The 20013-nt window shown below is 39.3% G+C and overlaps 1 long non-coding RNA gene across 1 annotated transcript in view; it reads left to right on the forward strand.

Moving 5' to 3' along the window:
• The window catches only part of LOC102127669 (uncharacterized), a 198832-nt gene that overhangs the window by 62221 nt on the left and 116598 nt on the right, over window positions 1–20013 (forward strand). The window contains exons 2-3 of the long non-coding RNA XR_006692093.3: window positions 1212–1436; window positions 6850–9218. This is a non-coding gene — a long non-coding RNA (uncharacterized lncRNA). The remainder of the gene's footprint in view (window positions 1–1211; window positions 1437–6849; window positions 9219–20013) is intronic.

Raw genomic sequence — 20013 nt, forward strand, 5'->3', positions numbered from 1 at the left:
AAAAAGAAATGAATTGAAGTTTCAGACCTATTGTTAACCAACCACGGGGACTTGAGAAAGTTAAATTCTTTGGGCCACATTCTTTTCCATTCATAAAGTGGAGATACTTATATTTAATCCACAGGTATTTTATGCAGGTTAAATATTTAGAGGATGTAAAGAAATGTTGTAAACTGTCCTGTAGGGTAATCACCTAAACAAAAACATTGATTGCATGATGACAGGTGACAGTCACTGGGCACTTCAGGTTAATTTTCAGGAGCAATTTCAGTGTGGCTTGGGCTTGAAAAACCTCTGCCCCAAGATGTGACATACAAGTGAAATATACGCTATACCCCTCTATATTTTTAGGTATTGATTTTACACAGGCAGAACTGAATTGCAGACATCTTGATGAGGGTAATGGTGCAGAAGGGGCACTAGATGGCAGCAAAGTTCTATGTTGGGATTTCCCAGGGGCTGCTAATCAAAGTATAGTAAACTAAGTACTTGATAAAATAGGCCAGGCGTGGTGGCTCACGCCTGTATTCCCAGCACTTTGAGAGGCCAAGACGGGCAGATCACGAGGTCAGGAGTTCGAGACAAGCCTGGCCAACATAGTGAAAACCCCGTCTCCACTAAAAATACAAAAATTAGCTGGACGTGGTAACGTGTACCTGTAGTTCCAGCTATTTGGGAGGCTGAGGCAAGAGAATCACTTGAACCCGGGAGGCAGAAGTTGCAGTGAGCTGAGATCGCACCACTGCACTGCAGCCTGGGCGATAGAGCAAGACTCCGTCTCAAAAATAAACAAATAAATAAAATAAGTAAATAAAAATAAAATAAAATAAAATAGGTATGCCGCACCTATGCTATACTTATTTCTCTTTGCAGACATCTCACACTCTTGTTCTGTTTGTCTTCTCTGGAGGTGAAAGTCAGCCATCTCAGTAGAAACTTGCATTTGAGGCTTAATTAGGGAAATTTAGGAGCTTAGGCATAAAACCTTAGCCAGTCACTGATACATGGCAGTTTCATTACCTGGAAAACGGGAATCACAATAGTATGAATACCTATGTCTTGGGGAGTTGTGACATTTAAATAAAATCATGTCTGTAAAGCACTTTGCGCAGCTTTGGGGATAAAGCAGACAGGATGTTGATAATTTCTTCTCACCTTTCTCTTCTTTGGGTCCTTTTGTTAAGAGAACACTGATGAGGCTTCTCTTCTAGGAACCTGGGTGCTGCGCATGGGTGAGGAAGAGACACTGGATGGCTCAGCGTGATCACGGCCTAGAGAAAGAGTGGAGGAGGATCATGAGCTGGAAAGAGCTGGAAGATGAGAGAAGGTCTAGGGCCCCAAAGTGACAGGCCAGCACCTAAGAACAGACCCAGAGAGAGAACCATCCCCATTGACTCAGATGGCTGGGAAAATTGAAGAACAGGCGTATCTTATAAGTAAGTTTCAGTTGTTTGTTGTACTATTATATCACACTCTTCCTATCTCTGAAACTTAAATGGAGGTGTCTTGCACACCCACCAGCATCGCTAGTGCTTTGCATCCCACACAGCATGGGGCACAAAGAGGTGACGGCCACGGGCATCAATGGGGGAGAGTTAATAGTAGAGGCAGGCAGTAGAGCAGATGGACTTTTCCAGGGGTCTGCAGAAATTCTGGGACTTCATATGGGGCTCATATTATCTTTACCTAATATGGTGAGGTGCATTTAAAATAAATTAAACAGGCCAAGCATGGTGGCTCACACCTGTAATCCCAGCACTTTAGGAGGCCCAGATGGTTGGGTCTCTTGAGGTCAAGAGTTTGAGACCAACCTGGTCAACATGGTGAAACCCCATCCCTACGGAAAATACAAACATTAGCTGGGTGTGGTGGCTCATACCTGTAATCCCAGCTACTCAGGGAGCTGAGGCAAGAGAATCACTTGAATCCAGGAAGCAGAGGTTTTAGTGAGCTGAGATCATGCCATTGCCCTCCAGCCTAGGCAACAGAGAGAGACTCTGTCTCAAAAATAAAAAATAAATAAATAAATAAAACACATTTGGAAATGATTTCAAGCTTACTGAAAATCGAAGAATAAGATTAGTGCAGCTGTAATCCCAGCACTTTGGAAAGCCAAGGTGGGCAGATCACCTGAGGTCAGGGCGGGACCAGCCTGGCCAACATGGCAAAACCCTGTCTCTACTAAAAATACAAAAATTAGCCAGGTGTGGTGGAGCATGCCTGTAATTCCAGCTACTCAGGAGGCTGAGGCAGGAGAATCACTTTAACCCAGGAGGCAGAGGTTGTAGTGAGCCAAGGTCACACTAGTGTACTCAAGCCTGGGTAACAGGGTAAGACTCTGTCTCAAAAAAAAAAAAAAAAAAAAAAAAAAAAAAAAAAAAAAAGGTGCAGAAAGACTCATATACCTTTTGCTCAGACTCCCATCTCGTTAGAGTATGGACCCTTTTTGCTGTCATCTGCTCTATATGACTAAATACTCTCCATAGCTTTTTTCATTAAACATTTGAGAGTAAATTACATACGTTCTGAATCTTTACCCTTAAATACTTATGCATGCATTTCCTATGAATAGGAATATTCATTTAGTAGTAACAGTATATGTATCAACCTTGGTAAATTTAACGTTGATGCAGTAACTTTAGTCTGCCATCCACATTCCAAGTCTGACACGTGGCTCAATGATGTCCTGAATATCACTTTTTCTTTTCTAGAAGAGAATCTAGGCTAGGCTCAGTTATTTATTTGCTAACTTGTAAACATGTTCAGATTGTGCATTTTCACCCCACATAGCTCATGGACTATAGTGAGTACTTTTCGAAGTATTACACCTGGAGACATATTAGCTCAATTGTCCCTCACTGGTGATGTTAATTTTGATCACCTGCTCGTGGTGCTTGATTTCACCACTGTGGAATCACTGCTTTTTTTCCCCTTGCAACAATAAGCAATCTGTAAGGAGATATTTAAAATCACAAGGATGTCCTGCTCTTCTTTAAAACGTCCCCCAAATCGAGCACCCATTATCTGTTCATTTCTGACCCAGTCTTTACTGTGAAAGTTGCACATGATGGTTTTCTGTCCTCAGCCTTCCCTCCATATTTATTAAGCAGCACCCAGCATTCTACTGCAATCAAGAGTACTCCTGCTACCCTTTGTTTATCTATTTATTAGCTGTATGGGCTTAGATTTTCCTATGTTTTCAAAGGTTTATCATCAATTACTGAATTTTTTAATTATGGTGCTCAAAATGTCTCAGATTTGGCCAATGGGAGCCCTTCTGGGCTGGCTCCTGTGTCTCTGCGACATGCCCCCATTATGTTTTTAAGCACTTCCTTACCTTCCCACACAACAGGATATTCCAGGCACATCTTGTTCCTACTTTCTCTGCCATCCCCCTGAAGATCCTTGCTTCCTTTCCATACAGAGACAGATTTGAATGCTAAGCACCCTCATTGCTCCTAGGTTGTCTCTCCTTCTCAGCCCTCTCAATGGACAGTGTTGGAAATAATTGCATATGCACCTGCACATGCAGAGACAGTGCTACAGAAGCGTCTATGTACACATACATGTGGGTACGTACATGGGAGCATGCACACATACATATACAGAGTTTAGACAGCATGATTCACCACTTGTGATGGTGAATATTGAATGTCAACTTGATTGGATTGAAGGGTGCAAAGCATTGTTTCTGGGTGTGTCTGTGAGGGTGCTGCCGCAGGAGATGAGCATTTGAGTCAGTGCACTGGGAGAGGCAGACCCACCCTCAATCTAGGTGGGCACCTTCTAATCAGCTGCCAGCACAGCTAAAATAAAGCAGGCAGAAGAATGTGAAAAGATTAGACTGGCTTAGCCTCCCAGCCTACATCTTTCTCCCGTGCTGGATGCTTCCTGCCCTCACACATTGAACTCCAAGTTCAGCTTTGAGACTCTGACAGGTGTCCTTGCTCCACAGCTTGCAGATGACCTATTGTGGGACCTCACCTTGTGATCGTGTGAGTTAATACTCCTTAATAAACTCCCCTTTATATATACATCTGTCCTATTAATTCTGTCCCGCTAGAGAACCCTGACTAATATACCACTCATACCTTTACTTTCCATTCATCTCTATATGATCTTTTTCTTCTCCTTGGGATAGAAGTGCACTACACTTTAATTTAAACATTAAAACAAAGATTGCCCCCCCCCAACAATAAAACCAGAGGATGTGTGGCCAATTTAGCAACAAATAATAGATTTACAGTAGCAGAAAGATAAAGTCACAAAATGGGTTAAAACTGGAGAGAAGCAAATAAAAATATCATTATAAATATCTTTCCAATGACTTATGCACTCATTTCAAAAAACATTTTTTTCAGAATCTACTGTGTCAAGCACTATTTTAGGTATTGAGATACATTAGTGAACAAATTAAAAATCTCTCACTTTATTCAAGAGATGTGAGACACACAGCATAACATTTGTATGAAATGTATAATAGGTGATCGTTTTGAAAATGCTATATGAAAGATGAAAGCAAAAAAAAGGGGCATAGAGGCACCTCAATGGGGGTGTTTCCTTATATAGAGGGTTTGGGGTGCAGACCTTTCTGATAAGCTGATATGTGACCCGAGACCTGGAGGATGTGAAAGAGCAGCCATGAAGATCTCTGCCTGAGGCCAGAGTTCCAAGCAAAGGGTGGGTCAAGTGCATCCTAGAAGGCTGTGATGGGCGACAGTGAGGGGCTGCTGTGGCTGGAGCCCAGTGACTGGGCAGTGGTAGGCGGAGTTGCAGGAGGCGGTGCAGGGTCGGATCCTACAGGGCTTTTCACATCTGTAAGAATCCGGCTTCAGTGCAAGATGGGAAGCCACTGGAAGATTTGGGCAGAGACATGCCATTGTCTGACCTGGGTTTCACAAAAGTCACTCCAACGACTCTGCAGAGAATATACTCTACATGGACAAAGGGGAACAGGTGAGTCCAAACAGGGGGCGACTGATAGAAACCAGAGGTGAACGTGAGACTCTCGCAGTCATTCAGAGATGACGTGTTCTGTACTGAGGTTATGGCAAATGTGTGCACTGTCTGTGTAGAGACAGATGTCCAGTCAGCAAGCGTTATTGCATGTCACTACATGCCAGGGAATGTGATGACTTCTGGGGAATACAGAGATGAGTGAGACACAATCACAGCCCTCACAGAGCTCACAGTCTGGAGAATGTGGAGGGCAAGGCAGACATGCAGGAGGATGACAGTGTAACCTGATAGGCCCTGAGGCAAGTCAGGAGCAGACTGAGCCATGTGCTCACATCCAGTGCTCCATGTTGGTGGATCCCTGGACTCAGAGACAGCTTCAGAGAGGACGTGATTTCTCTTGAAATAGAAAGGAATCGGGAGCAAACAAGGAAGAGATTCTGGGGCTCTTGAGTGATAGAGAGAACATCTTTGGCTCTTGAATTTCCAGTTCCAGTCACAGCCCTCATTATGGCTTGCCGAGTCTGTCATTCCCTTGGGTACCCATGGAATTGTCTGCCATGGTTTTACAACAAGCTCCCCTTACCTCATCTGCCTTGAGAAAGTTTCTGTTCCTTGCAGCCAATGACTCTGGTCTGTGACACAGAGAAGATACGAATGCAGAATCAACAGCCTGATGCTGGCCAGGGCATATGCAGGGTTAGGATGGGGTGAAAGCAGGGCTGGTGTCCAGATTTCTGGCCCAGGTGTGACAGCAACATCATTTGTCAGAAGTAATATTCAGGAAGAAGCTATCGAGTGTGCTCTCAGGTGTAATAAGTTTGAGCAGCCTCCAGGGTGCAGATGGCACGCCTCGAGCTGAGGGGCCCTGGGTGTGGGAATGAGTTCTGGAAGGCTCCAGTAAGCATTGCTAGTGAAGCTGGGGGACCTGCAGGGAGAAGAAAAGTTAAGCATGGAGCCCCAAAGAATGTTTCAGCTGCAGGCAAAAGAAGAGAAGCCAGGAACAAAGAACAGCCAGGAATGAACTAAGACAAACAAGGGAGAAGGAAACCAATAGACAACATGAAAGGAAAGCATTTCCAGGGGGAAAAAATTCCAATTTTTCCTTCCTTTCTTCCTTTTTTCCTTCCTCCCTTCCTTCCTTCCTTCCTCCCTCCCTCCCTCCCTCCCTCCCTCCCTCCCTTCCTTCCTTCCTTCCTTCCTTCCTTCCTTCCTTCCTTCCTTCCTTCCTTCCTTCCTTCCTTCTTCCTTTTTGGGATGGAGTCTTGCTCTGTCGCCCATGCTGGGGTGCGGTGGCATGATCTTGGCTCACTGCGGCCTCCACCTCTCAGGTTAAAGTGATTCTTTTGCCTCAGTCCCCCGAGTAGCTGGAATTACAGGTGCAGGCCACTACACCCAGCCTTTATTTATTTATTTATTTATTTTTTTTGTATTGTTAGTAGAGAGGGGGTTTTACCATGTTGACCAGGCTGGGAGCTCCTGACCTCAAGTAATCCATCTACCTTGGCCTCCCAAAGCACTGGATTTACAGGAGTGAGCCACCTTGCCCAGCCCAATTCCTTATACCTTAAATGACCCATTTGCCATAGCCCTTTTATTTCACGTATTTGTGCAGCGGTCTTAACTCCCACCCTAGGCTCTTGCATAGGGGCGGAGACCGCGGGCTGTCTGCGAATGGCGGCCTGAGCTGAGCGAGGTTGGCGGGGTGGTGAGCCAGCAGAGGGGCGCCATGGAAGGAAAGATCCCGAATGCCCCTCTCATTCTGTCCATCCTCAGATGTTATTTTACTGACTAGAATTTTTTAACAGCTAAAACCAGGAAAAAATATGCTTAACAATTCAGTACATTTTCTTACAAATAAAAGGAGTAAAATAAATGTATATTCTCCTGCAGAGCCCATCTGGAAGCCTCCTTACACACCCCTCTGCCACCTGGTGGCATCTCCTTTTCTCTTGGATTCCTGGGGTGTCCGCTGATGTTGCTGTCAGAAAGCATTGAACTCTTCCCTCCCGCGATGCAGCGTGTCCGGCTGCCTCGGATATTCCCAGACCGGTCCAGCTGCCCAGCTCTTTACCCTCTGATTCTTCCCTGCTCCTTCCTCCAAGTCGGAGAGGGACACTGGCTTGTTATCTTTGGACCCCCAGGTAAGTTTCTACATCGTTCCGGGCCTCACTGTTTTTCCCATGTACAGATTGAGGAGATTTTTGTGCTCATCTTTAAATATCCACCTCAAATATTTTCTCTTCCCTTAGCCTATTTCATCGTCCTTATGGGTCTACCCTGAGAGCTGCTTCTGTGTTCCCAGCACAACCGGGTATGGTGGCTGTCTCAGCCCTCACCACAGGGCACTGAAAGAGATTGCTGGCCTGTGTCCTCTCTTGATCAGTGAGTTCCTTGGATTCAGGAACCTCGTCTTACATGTCTTTAAATCCCAATGATCTGGTTAAATGCCTGATGTCCACATCCTGTTTCAGAAGTGTCAATGCACTGAACCAACATTGGTCCAAGAGGTCACGAATGTACCTTTTTATCCTAAGTGCCCTGCTTTTTTTAATTCTTAATGCAAAGTCAGCTATGTGTCTCTCTCTCTCTATTTTTTTTTTTTTTTGGTTGTGTGAACAGAGTAAAGTGTTGTGGAAATTTTGTTCTGCATCTTATCTTATTCATCTTGGTTTACTTCCTTTTATTACACAAAACTTTCATGATCATGTGGTAAGATATTATTCCTCTTACAGAGGGTTAGCGATAAAGAAATAAGTAAAAGAAATGTCAAAGGCATTCTGGGAATTTAACTCAAAATATTGTCTTTCCTCATCTTGACCCCCAGGATGAGCAAGGACTTCAAAATACAAAATAATGAGTGAACAAATACCGAGGCCACGTCCGTGGTATACAGTGGAAAGTGTGGTGTATATGACTTGTGTGGTGTATATATGTGGTGTATATTGAAGGTGTAGTGTATGTGGCTTGTGTGTGGAGAACTTTTAATATCTCTGACTGTTCTGCTCAGGGACGCCCTTTATAGCCAATTACAAGTGCATGTAGAGCTTCAAAATTCCCAGGCAGTACCACCGTGTTAAATATCCTCTGGCCAAAGGAGACTGTAAGCTCTGTGTGTAAGCTTGGAGGGGCTCACCAAGGTCATCTCTATGTACAATCGTGTCATTTTTCATCAACTTTCTCTGAGTCCTGAGGAAGAAACAGCCTTGCGGCCACCATCCATCATTTCTAAAGCTAGCAGCAAAGCCATCCTTGGCAAGATTCCTGCTCTCTAAGCCAAACCACCAACAGCTACTCTTTCACACAAGGCTTCCTGGCCTGACCTACACTCTGCTAACCACACAGGCGACGCCCTTCACGACTGTGTTGCAACGCAGTCATTGCCAGGGTGCAGGCAGCTGGGGACAGGAGACGTATGAAACCAATTTCAGTGTGTGGGCAATAATTTGTAGAGCTTTTGTGGAGTGTGAAATGTGACAGAGCACAATGACAGGTTTAAAATGGGTCAGAAATGGATGGTCTTTGTAAGAACAAGTTGGGGAAACGTGTGAGGATTTTAGGGGGTAATTTTTATGTAATACTTTATTATCTTTTGCACACGTATATTAGAAATTGTTGAAGCCATCCCTTCTCCCTCCATATTTGCATAGCACTTTATGTATTTTACATTATGTATTAAAATATTTCATGAATTAGTAATGTACATGCCAGTTTTTCCTGGTAGGCCCAATAGGGCAGGCATTACCATTCATCTATTTGTATCACTTCCACAGTGTCTGTAATAGTGACTGATTTTGAAGTGCTTTTTTAACATGAGTGACATTTTCCATGCTTAATTAATATGTGTTTAACTTACTTAACTTCATTATTAAAATAAAGGTAAAGCACAAAACAACGTGACACTTATTCTAAGAAGTCAATGGGCAAAAGTAATAAATTCCAGTGGTTTTGAAGAATACATTCTGACTCATGGTGACATTTGTGTGTCATTTGATGAACACGTTTTGGATGATAGTTGAGATTTTTATGTCATTCAGTTTAATTAGAACTTCCATGTAGATTTTCATTTTAATAAATGTCAAATCTTTTTTTTTCTAAAATATTAACAGTACAAGGAAAGAAAGAGACAAAAGTCATAAAACCACAAATAGGAAGACCAAGCTGGAGCTCGCCCATCTAACAGATGTTCCCATGCCAGCATCAACCTGGCTTCTCCCACGGCCAGAGGGAAATCGGTCTTTACTTTCCACATGGACAGGAAGGTAAATATTCAGATAATATGCAGAAGAAAGGTTTAGCTGTGATATGAGTTGTGGCTCAGGGAGCCTGGAAACAACTGGTTGTTGAAGCAGGGAGTGTTGAAATAACATGTTGTTTTACAGTTCTTCACTGGGAGACTAATATTTCAACACATTTGAATGACTTCCTTGCAGAAAAATGCTTAGGCTTAAAACATGAAGCTGGATAAGTAACAGGAGCTTCCAAGAGAAAAATCACTCAACTTAGATATATTCCATGGCCAAGAAATTCAGGGTCTGTAGTTAGAAACGTTTCCACCAAGCCTACCTCATGTTGTCTGTTCTCAAAGAGGATGACTTTGGATTGGACCTACTTTTCAAATAAAACTGTTAGGAGAGTGAGAGACAAATTTCAGATTCCTAGTTTGTCATGAGGGAATGACTGAGGAAATTGATGTTTAAGTGACAAAATTTGATTTTCTGACAATTAGGGAAATAAAGATAAATACTTCTATCCAATGCCTACACAAATCCATACATTGATTGTACAGTGATTTAGTGAGTACCTGTATGAAATAAGTCTTGTGCTAGAGTTTCATCTACTGAATTTAAGTGATGAATCAGTTGCATAAAATTAGAAATACTCTAATTTAAGTAGAGAGAATATAATCTTCATTTTTATAATGAAATTGCTTGGTGGGGGAACTACACTTATTAGATCAATGCCCATAACTGGAATGTTGGGTTTTTTCCCAATATTTATTAATTCTTTACTTACTGTAAGACTTATATTCTTATTATTTTGGCTTTTGTTTGAACAACCTTTTGTTCCTTTTAAAATTATTTTTTAATGTATTGTTTATATTATTTTTGATTGACAAAATATAACTATATACATTTACAGAGTACAATGTGATATTTGGATAGATGTATATAACGTGGAATGTTTTTGTTTCTGATTCTTTGTTAGAAATAAAATGATAATAATAATTATTATTATAAAAGCACATGAAAGAATGGAAATTTTGATAGGCAGTCTAGACTTCTAGAGTAGATTGGAGAGGACTTTATGAATATCCCTAGGTCTCTCACGAATAATCAAGGTCTATTGTATAAGGATTTGTGAGAAAACAAAACTATAAACAATGTATTCTTAGGTCTTTACATTTGTACATAACAAAGTCTTTCCATGAAGTAAGTAGGATTATTTGTTCTTCATGGTGTCTATTAGAAGTGAAGATAAATGTGACAGTGGATCTCTTTTTTTAAATGGTGATGAGAAGCTGGGACCCAGGAATACCAGAATCTTGCCCTGCAAACCATCTACCTTCCCAGCCCCCAACAGGATTCCCAAGTGATCCATGTGAACGGATCAGTAGACAATTAACAAATAAAGTAGCATTTTATTGTAGGCTAGGTGAAAACCCAAGTCTCAAAAGAGGGCTCTCCGAAATGGCTGGATTGGCGTATCTTGGCTTGAACTGATGTCCAAATTGGGCTGAGTCTGGCATCCACCCACCCCAAAGCCCACACCTAAACCTTAGATCTCGCTCATATGATCAGCTTCATGATCAGGAAGGAAACCAAAGGATGTGGCACACAAATCAATGGAGTAAATATTTGCATAGGGTGAGAGAGAGAGTGAGAGGACACCATGGCTGCCCTCAATAATCAAGCCCAGGAGAGATGAAAGAGATAGCATGCCTGCCACATGCATGATTAATGGGCCCTGTCAGTGCTCACAGTCCAGCCCGATCAGCAATCCCCCACCCCCACCACTTTTGTTGAGGGGAGTCAGGGTGGGATGGACAGAAAGGCAGGCAGTCCTACCCATTTCCACAGCAGGGGTAGAGCAGAATGAACCAGGACCTGGGCTTGCCCTGACGGAAGCAGGCAACAAAGAAAAAAAAAATAGTTACAACCTTTGGTGACCTTCTCTTCATGGCTCATGATCTGAGGACTGAGAACTAATGTTTCAAATCCATGTGTCACATTCCTGCCCGCGTCTGTCCACTCCTGCCCTAATACCTCGTGCAAAGATATTCAGGGGCTACTTTTGTGCTCAAAGGAAACAACAGCTCTCTCTATTCCCCCAAGTTCTGTTCCTGCTCCAAAGTCCTCCTAGGGAAAGACATAGTAAAATTTTTTTTAATTTTTAATTTCTAAATTTTAATGTTATATCAGTAAAAACTGTAAATGATTTCTAATGTCAAATAATTCTCAAAGTCTTAAAGTGAAAGTACCCTGTTCCACCCCATCCCATTCCTCAGGCATTTTATTCCACAGCTAACACTTCTTATTTTTTCTCGTTATTTCACATGATTTTAGCTTCCAGATATCTAAATAGTATGTTGATTTTGCTAGACTTATAAATATATTATATCTATGTTATATATGTATGTGTGTGTATATATATTTGTGTGTATGTGTATATATATATGCCTAGCAAAAGGAAAGAATGTCAACAAAACCACAAATAGAAAGATCAAATTGAAGCTCACCCATCTAAGAGAATGGATACACACACACACACACACACATATATATATTTATATTTCATATGTCTCTATATGTGTGTGTATATCATCTATCTATCTATCTATCTGTAATTTAAGTTTTACACATTATATACTTATAACCTACCATTGGAAATGGGGATTCGCTTTTCTACACCCACTACCATCCCAGATTTATCTACTCCCAGCTTCCTAACATAGTTATATCACAGCTTTTAGTGAAATCAATAGTTCACATTCTTATGATTATACAAATATTGTTCACTATTCTACTTCCGTCTTTCTTATAAGCCCTCTGATGCTGTTGCTGCTCTTTTTGGAGTTATTTCCTCAGTTTTTCATTTGCCTAGTTTTCCATAAAGTAATTGATATTTTTTCAAGAATTCTAATCTCTACCATAGGCCCATAAGCATTATTTTTCATATATTCAAATTTTCCCTCTGTTCTAATTCATACTGTTTTCTGTGAAGGTCTTCTTTCCAGGTATAAACCTGAATATTTCTTTTGATGCTCACTTATATTGGTTATTATTTTTGCTAGATGTAAAATTTTCCTCTTGATCTCTTTTTTCTTTAATTTTTTGTTCAAAAAAATTCTAATATCCTGAAATAAAGTGGTAGTAAGTTAGTTTTTCAGCTCCAATATATCAGAAATATTTTATCACCACATCTGATAGTTTATCTGGGTATAAAATTTAATGCTGAGAGTCTTTTCAGTCCGAATTTCAAAACTGAAGCTCCCTTGCCTTCTAACTTCCAATCTTATTGCTTAGAATCTTGTTGCTGAACTAATTCCCAAGACTTTGAGAGGTAATAGTCTGGAATGGTTAAGAATGAAACCAGCTGGGTTCATATCCCTATTTAACCCACCAATTTAGCCAAGTGGCATTTGACAAGTTACATAAACTCCCTGTGTACCTCTTCCCTTCTCTGTAAAATAGGGTGTGATAAAATTCTGTTCAGAATTAGTCTATGTCTTGGTTATTATTATCTTTTGATGATTTTAATTTAGAAGGAGGAGAAAATGTCTTAGATAAAATTCACCTTTGTGAGACCTAATATTTTTATGGATGAACATAAGTTTCAGCTGATGATCCGTAGCAGCGATTTGCAGTAAAACATAACATATAATACTAAGCGCATCCTACACACACACAAATACAAACTCACTAAGTTATGGTATGTCAATTTTTGGAAAAATAACATGTATTATGATACTATTTAGTTTGCAGTCTGTAAGTTGTAATTTTATTGTGAATATTAAAAAAAAAAAAAAAAAGGGTCCACCAATAGTCTTTCTCTCTGAGCAGACGCTTTCCAACTTTAAGCTCCACAGTCACACAGAGTTAGAGGGAGATTATAAGTGATGCCTATTGCAGCTAAAGATGGTTAGAATTCTCAGAAACAGAAGTGGAAGTGGTGGAGAGGAATACAGAATATTATCAATTATGGCTAGGGGAAACTATTCCTTTCTTGAGAAAATAATAAATAAATATGGTGTAAACAGATAAAGTTAAACAGAGAAACAAAATTAAACTTTCTGTTTTGTTCAATGATAGGTTTTCTCACTCTTTAAAATGTGAAAGTGGACTGCAAACCTGCAGAGGAGATTCACTATGCCCTTCTTTATCCTGATTTGACCACATATCTCCCTGACTTTTGATTTTACATTAATAGACCCTGGAAGATTTAAACAAGCTTGGGAAAGTCTGCATTTATATTTCTTTCCCAACCAGTTAGTTATCAGATCTAGCTATATGGATCTGCACTTACATTTTGGAGATTCCACATAGAAAGGAGAAAATCCATGTAGGCATGCAAAATGGACACATTAATTAATTGAAAAGGGGAACATGAGGAAGGGCAGTGATACAAGTTTCATTAGTTCAGGTTCACTAAGAAGCAGATTCCAAATTGAGATTAAATGTGTGAGATATTTATTGACGGAGGGAACAGGAGAATGTAGGGAGAGCTGTCAGAGGCTAACACCTGTGAAAAGTCCTACCTCCCACAGGACTGAGCCTGCCCTATGCACTCAGTCATTGGTTGAGAGTAGCAGGAAGAAACACAGTAGGAGGTCCATATGGGATGGTGAGTAAATTAGGCTCTCCACAGCAGGAAATCTGAACTTCACAACCTCTTCGCCAAACACACAAGCCAAAATCTAATCAAACAATTTTAAGACACAAATTTACAAATTTGTTAATTGAGTAATGACCCATTGTTTGCCATTATCCAAGTATAATAATTTATTATTTTAAAGTGAATTTCCCTCTGTTTATTATGATAATTAGTGCTAGGAATGTGCTACACACCACAGATGTGAAGTTGAGTTTTGGAAATATCCTGATTTGGAGATGGAAAATGTGGGCTGTTTGTTCCACATGCTTGTGTAACTTACATGACCTCTTCTTCTCAGCTTCCCTGTCTGCAAATTGCTGCAGCTATTTTATTGGAGCATTTTTCTAAAGGCTAAAATAGTCTATGTAAAACTTATTGGGAAGTACTATGAAAATTACTGTTAGCAGGGACTGAAACTGAGGCAATGTTTTCATGTAATGTAAGTTCTTAGGAAAACAGAGACTCATTTCATTTAGTACATGGTTATCTTTCAGAACAGAAATAAATAAGAGCCTGGCTAATAAAATTTCTATTAGAAATTTCATTTTCCAAACATTAAACAACTTTTTAGCCTAAATTTTTTATCATAAACTCAAAAGCTAGTTCAAGTCTTTCCTGTGTATTTTTTGTGTCATGATAGAGTAGCTGCCTATGAAAAGTTATCATTGTGCATTTTTCATTCCATATATCTCTTTCTTATGTTTTTGTATGTGTATGTTTGTTATGATTTATTTTACTAAAAACAAATAATAATATTCTATAACATGTATTGATGACTTATTATGTAGCAGAAACTATGTTAACAAGGAATCTAACTACATTTGTTGTCTTCTATATCCTAAGACCATGACAATCTTTGAAACAGTGCTAATTTTCCAATAATTCTTATCTGTAATAGGAAAAACAAAATGAAAATTGCACAACTCCTTTGGGAAGAGTTATGTTGTGCAATAAATAAAGTTATTGTAGCTTCATAAATCTTGGACACCACTAAGCCAGAGGGAAAAGTATTGTATTTGGAACTTCCTTTTATTAGTACTTGATGCTATATACACTGGGTGCTGTACAAGACAAAAATAATCAGTGATGCAATAATGAAACAGACAAAAGGTCAAATAATTGAAAATCCAATATAAGCTGGATATGATGGCTAATATGTAGAGTTTACTGCAAGAACACAAGGAATGGACAAATCTTTCCTTTTCCAATTTAATTTTTTCCTACTTTGCCTGATTACTTTAGTACATTAATACTAGGATCTGACAGACTTTACTGGAAGAAGGGTCAATCTCCAGGATGATATTTAAGAGAATTTAAACAGATTTTGCCTGTTCACTTAATAACTGGGTAACTTCACATAAATTGCTTAAGCTCTCTAAGCCCCAGTTTCCTTATTTAAAAAATGAGACTAAGAATATGTAATAGGGCAATTATGAGTATTATACAAGGAAATATATTTAAAGTAGTTTCCATTGTGCCTAATCCAAGTAAACATATAATAATTATAGAGTTATTATTTTAAAAGATACTATTTGTCGACTCTTCATTACAATGCTAGTTTGTGAACTTTTCTTCCTTTTATTGAAATTCCCAATATTCCTCATAAGTTAGGCAATCCCTAACTTGGTAGAGCTTTCCATCCGAATTTTGCTTTTAGAAATACAAATATCTAGTACTTAATTACTAAGGCATCTAGGGATAGTCCTGGTTAACTGTTGCCTTTGGCATTCTAATAATACACATTGTTTACTCCATTTCTCCTAAAACCCAATTTTACTGCTGGAAATACAGTATCAACTTCTCTGTTAATGCCACTTTGTAGTTTACTCACAAGTCAGAAAAGCAAAAGCCAAAATAACAATGACATTTTGTTTGTGAAAGAAGGTTACATAGATGAGAAAGGGTTACTCATACTGAACAAAAATGAATTGCTCAGTTTATTCCATTGTTCAAAATAATCGAATCACCAAAGTTAAGTGAAGAATGACTTGAGCAGCAATTGTTAAATACAAACTCCTCTTCAGCTTCTGGGAACTTCAGAACCAGCTCTCATATCTAATTCTCTATTGAATAGACAGGTGCTTTATCTCTACATGTACTCCCTGAGCTCAACCATCACTAATACCACAGAAAGAAATAGTGCACTAATTAAAGAAAAACAATTCTTAATAACATAAAGCAAAACAAACAGAAAAAAACACAAACAAAATCAACCAATAAACATCAACACTTTCTCCAGCACGACACTAAACATTAGCTGAGAATGATAACTCACCAAATTCAGTATAATGAAACTGAATTGGAGTCCACGTAGCTCTTCAACTGCATCTATGATAATATTTAACTTGTGTAATGTACTGCTACTATTAATAATAAGAATAACAATTCTGCAAGAAATATGGTAGTATGTTGAAATTTAATCAATTATGCTGATTATGTTATTTTCTTTATTTTTCATCATACTTAAAATATTTCATGACTTTTTTAATGATGAAAAAGGTTAAGGTAAACGATGTGTCATGTGGCACCATGGAAACTGGAAGACACGCACTGGAATTCTGGTTCTCCCACTGAATGAATCATTACTCTTGTCAACCCTTAGTTTCTACCTATAAAATCTCTACCTATAAAAAAAGAAAGCCATAAAATTGTTCTACTAGTTTTTACCTGCCTCATAAGGTATTTTATAAGTATTAAAAAAGCTGATGTTAGAAAAGACTTAGCACAGTGCCTAACACAGAAAATTCTACTAAATATTATTTTTGCTTGAAAAATCATTTTAATAATAGTTTATATGATGCTCAGAAGCATCAAGAATACTGGTGTTGCCAGTGGATTTCTAATATGCCTTGTGAGAATGAGCTACTAGAGGTGTGACCTTATAGCAACATTCGCTGACCAAGAAAAGTGGAGAAATAGACTAGACTGGATTTATGGTCAGAATGGTGGAGTTAGTGAATAATAGTACCTATTTTAGTCATGCTTCAGTAAAGGCGAAATTAAATTTCCCAGACACAAAATTGACAGAAGTACATGGAGGGAGAACAGATTCCTGTTAAAACAAGAACAAGGCCAGGTGCGGTGACTCATGCCTGCAATCCTAGCATTTTGGGAGGCTGAGGTGGGCACATCACTTGAGGTCGGGAGTTCAAGACCAGATTGACCAACATGGAGAAATCCCATCTGTACTAAAAATACAAAATTAGCCGGGTGTGGTGGTGCATGTCTGTAATCCCAGCTACTTGGGAGGCTGAGGCAGGAGAATCACTTGAACCCAGGGGACGGAGGTTGCAATGAGCTGAGATCGCACCACTGCGCACCAATCTGGGCAACAAGAGTGAAACTCCTTCTCAATAAATAAATAAATAAATACAAGAACAAATTTAAACTATGGTAAGAAAAGTGAAGATGGCCCAGTCTCACTTTCAAAAATTTCAGAGAATAATGAACACTTGGAAGAGAGAGGTGGGGGTTTTCAAGGGAAAGTATAAAGCCACCATCTTTGGGAAAGTAAATAGATATTTCCAGCTGTGGAATCATTTAATGGAGTTCTTAAATAGAAAAAAAAAAAAAAAAAAAAAAAAAACAGAAATTTGAGCAGAAATAGCAAAATCAAAAACCAAAAAGAAGAAATTCGCAAAGGCAGGATCAAAGAGAAGAGTGATGAAGAGTTTAAGCAAGAATCAAAGCTCCAATCCCAGTCTTCTGAGTGTGAGCAGGATGGGAAAGGGAAGTAGCCATGGGCTTTCAAGACACTGCAGCCACAGGCAGTGACACTGAGGAAAATAGCACAGAGAGCTTGCGCAGTACTCCTCTAAGAGATGGGGTGGCAGGGATAGAGGTAAGGAACGGCTAAACACAGCGTGACTATTCAAAAATGAAAAACAAAGTAAAGGAGCAACCACCATGACAATTTACAAATTAAGACACAAGGTGAAATTCCTGGAGAAGAGACGCATCCAGGGTGAGCCCCTTTCACTGCAGAGTTTGCTCTGTTACAGGGTGACTGGGTTTACCTCTGGCTGCTAATGGCAAATGGGAGAAAGTAGAAAAAGTTAGAAGAAAGGATAGGAGGCATTAGGAAAATTTTTTGAGAGAAACAGAAGGATAACATTGTAAATTGAAGACTAAGCTTGCCGTGAAGTCTGACAGGAAGAACAGGAATGATAAACAATGCAACCAGGGTATACAAGAGCAAAGAGAAGGTGATTGGTTTTCCGTGAACTTCAGGGAAAATGGAAAATAGGTACAAGGGAAAAAATCAAAGGTTGCTCATCCACAAAGATGTGATTGATCCAACAATTATGTTCTGTCTAAGACAATGCGTAGCTCTGGTGTGCCATAGAGACTTCTGAAATACAGGAAGGTGTTGTAAACTAGGAGATGTCCATGAGCAAAGCCTAAGCAAAAAAATACCAGAGGGACTGATGAGTAACACTTCACGTAGAGCCATCTCTATGGGTTTGAAGCTTTCCTATTAGACTTTACCTGTCAGATTCTGAAGAAGAGGGAAGTAAAGAAGCCAAAGACATAAACAGTGTGCAGGCTGAACTCAATCTGGTTTTCTGGAGATGACACCACATTCACAATAATAGAACAAAGGCACTAGGAACACCAACAAGGAAAAATCACCCAGAAGTGAAAGTGTGAATCAGTAATATAAAACATAAGCCATAAAGACGAAGCTCCAACTGTCCTGAAGACGTGGCATTGAAAATAGACCAACAAATATCTTTAGCTCGTGCTTTGGAGAGAAAGAAGTCAAAAATGAAATTATGAAAATAAATAACAAAAACTGACAATAACAATAAAATAGCAGGTGACTTTATAAAGTACCTACTATTTTTCTAACTACTTTGCATATATTCACTAGTAATGGGATTATAATGACCTTTTAATGTAGATGCCATTATTATGAGAAAACTGAGGCATAGAGAAGTTAATAACTCGTGCAAGGTCACACTACTATAACAGCAAAACCTGGATATAAACTCAGAAGTTTTACCTTCAAAGTCTGTACTCCTGACCATTGTGATATTAAACTTAGGGTTTTATTGCAAATTAAAACTTAGGGTTTTAAAAATGATCAATAATCATATTCAGGCATATAAGAAAAACTTCAGGCAAATTAAATTTAAAAGAATTTACCTGAGTGAAAAAATGATTCAGGCATCAGGCAACTCTGAGAATCAGAAGAGGTTCAGAGAGCTTTTTTTTTTAGGAGAGTGAGCAGCGAGCTTTTATCGGCAGACACAGAAGTAAAGTAGACAAATCATTTTATTGGCCACAGCTAAGATGTCTGCCTTATTTGAGTATGGTATGGTGAGTGGACTCCCTGTGACGGGCTGAAACTCTTCTGTTTATTATACTCCTAAGTTAGGTTTAAGTGCTAAGTTAGGTTGTACTTAGTTATGTAGGAACTCAAAGTATGGAGACAGACTCAGGCTAGTGGTCTCCAGCTTATTTGATTTAACATATAGAACTTCAGAGTTTATGAAGCATTTATATTTGCAATCCCATTATTCCTTTTATCACCATGAGAGACGCAGTGCAGAAAGTAGGGTTTCCCTTCCACAGAAGAGCTGACTGATGCCCAGAGAGGACTTAGTGTCTTATCCATGTCCCAGTGAGTGACAGGTCTTTTTGACCTAAATCTTTGTCTTTTTTTTTCCCCAAATCCTATGACCTTTCAACAACATAGAGTTGACTCCACTAGAAAGCAAGCAAGATTGACGAGCTGGTTTCTGTTGTCAGGTTCCTTGATAAATACAAATATTTTCCACCAACAAGTGAGACTAATGCTATGTCTCAGTAGAATAGTAAAAGGAACTTACAAAATAGTTTCTGCAGGTTCATGCACAAGGGCAAAAGAAAATAAAATTAAAAAACACTACTTGCTTCCACTCGAACATGTGAACAATAGCAGGCCTCATATATGTATTCTGAATGTCTGAATGCACTATAATAAAAGACTTGATCCAGTGAAGAAAGAGATTGGTTTTGTTTTGGCTTTTTTTTTTTCTTTTTCTGTGAGGATGCTGTAGGGCAGGTGATGGTGAGCAGGAACATGAAGCAGAAAAGAAGCAAGAGCCCAAAAGGCAGCGATGGGATCTCACAAGTTGAAAGTGGGAAGAAGAAAAAAAGAAATCATTGTATTTCTTTACTCATCTCTCAACAGACTTT

The sequence above is a fragment of the Macaca fascicularis genome, chromosome 14 (assembly GCF_037993035.2).
Source record: "Macaca fascicularis isolate 582-1 chromosome 14, T2T-MFA8v1.1".
NCBI classification, from domain to species: domain Eukaryota; kingdom Metazoa; phylum Chordata; class Mammalia; order Primates; family Cercopithecidae; genus Macaca; species Macaca fascicularis.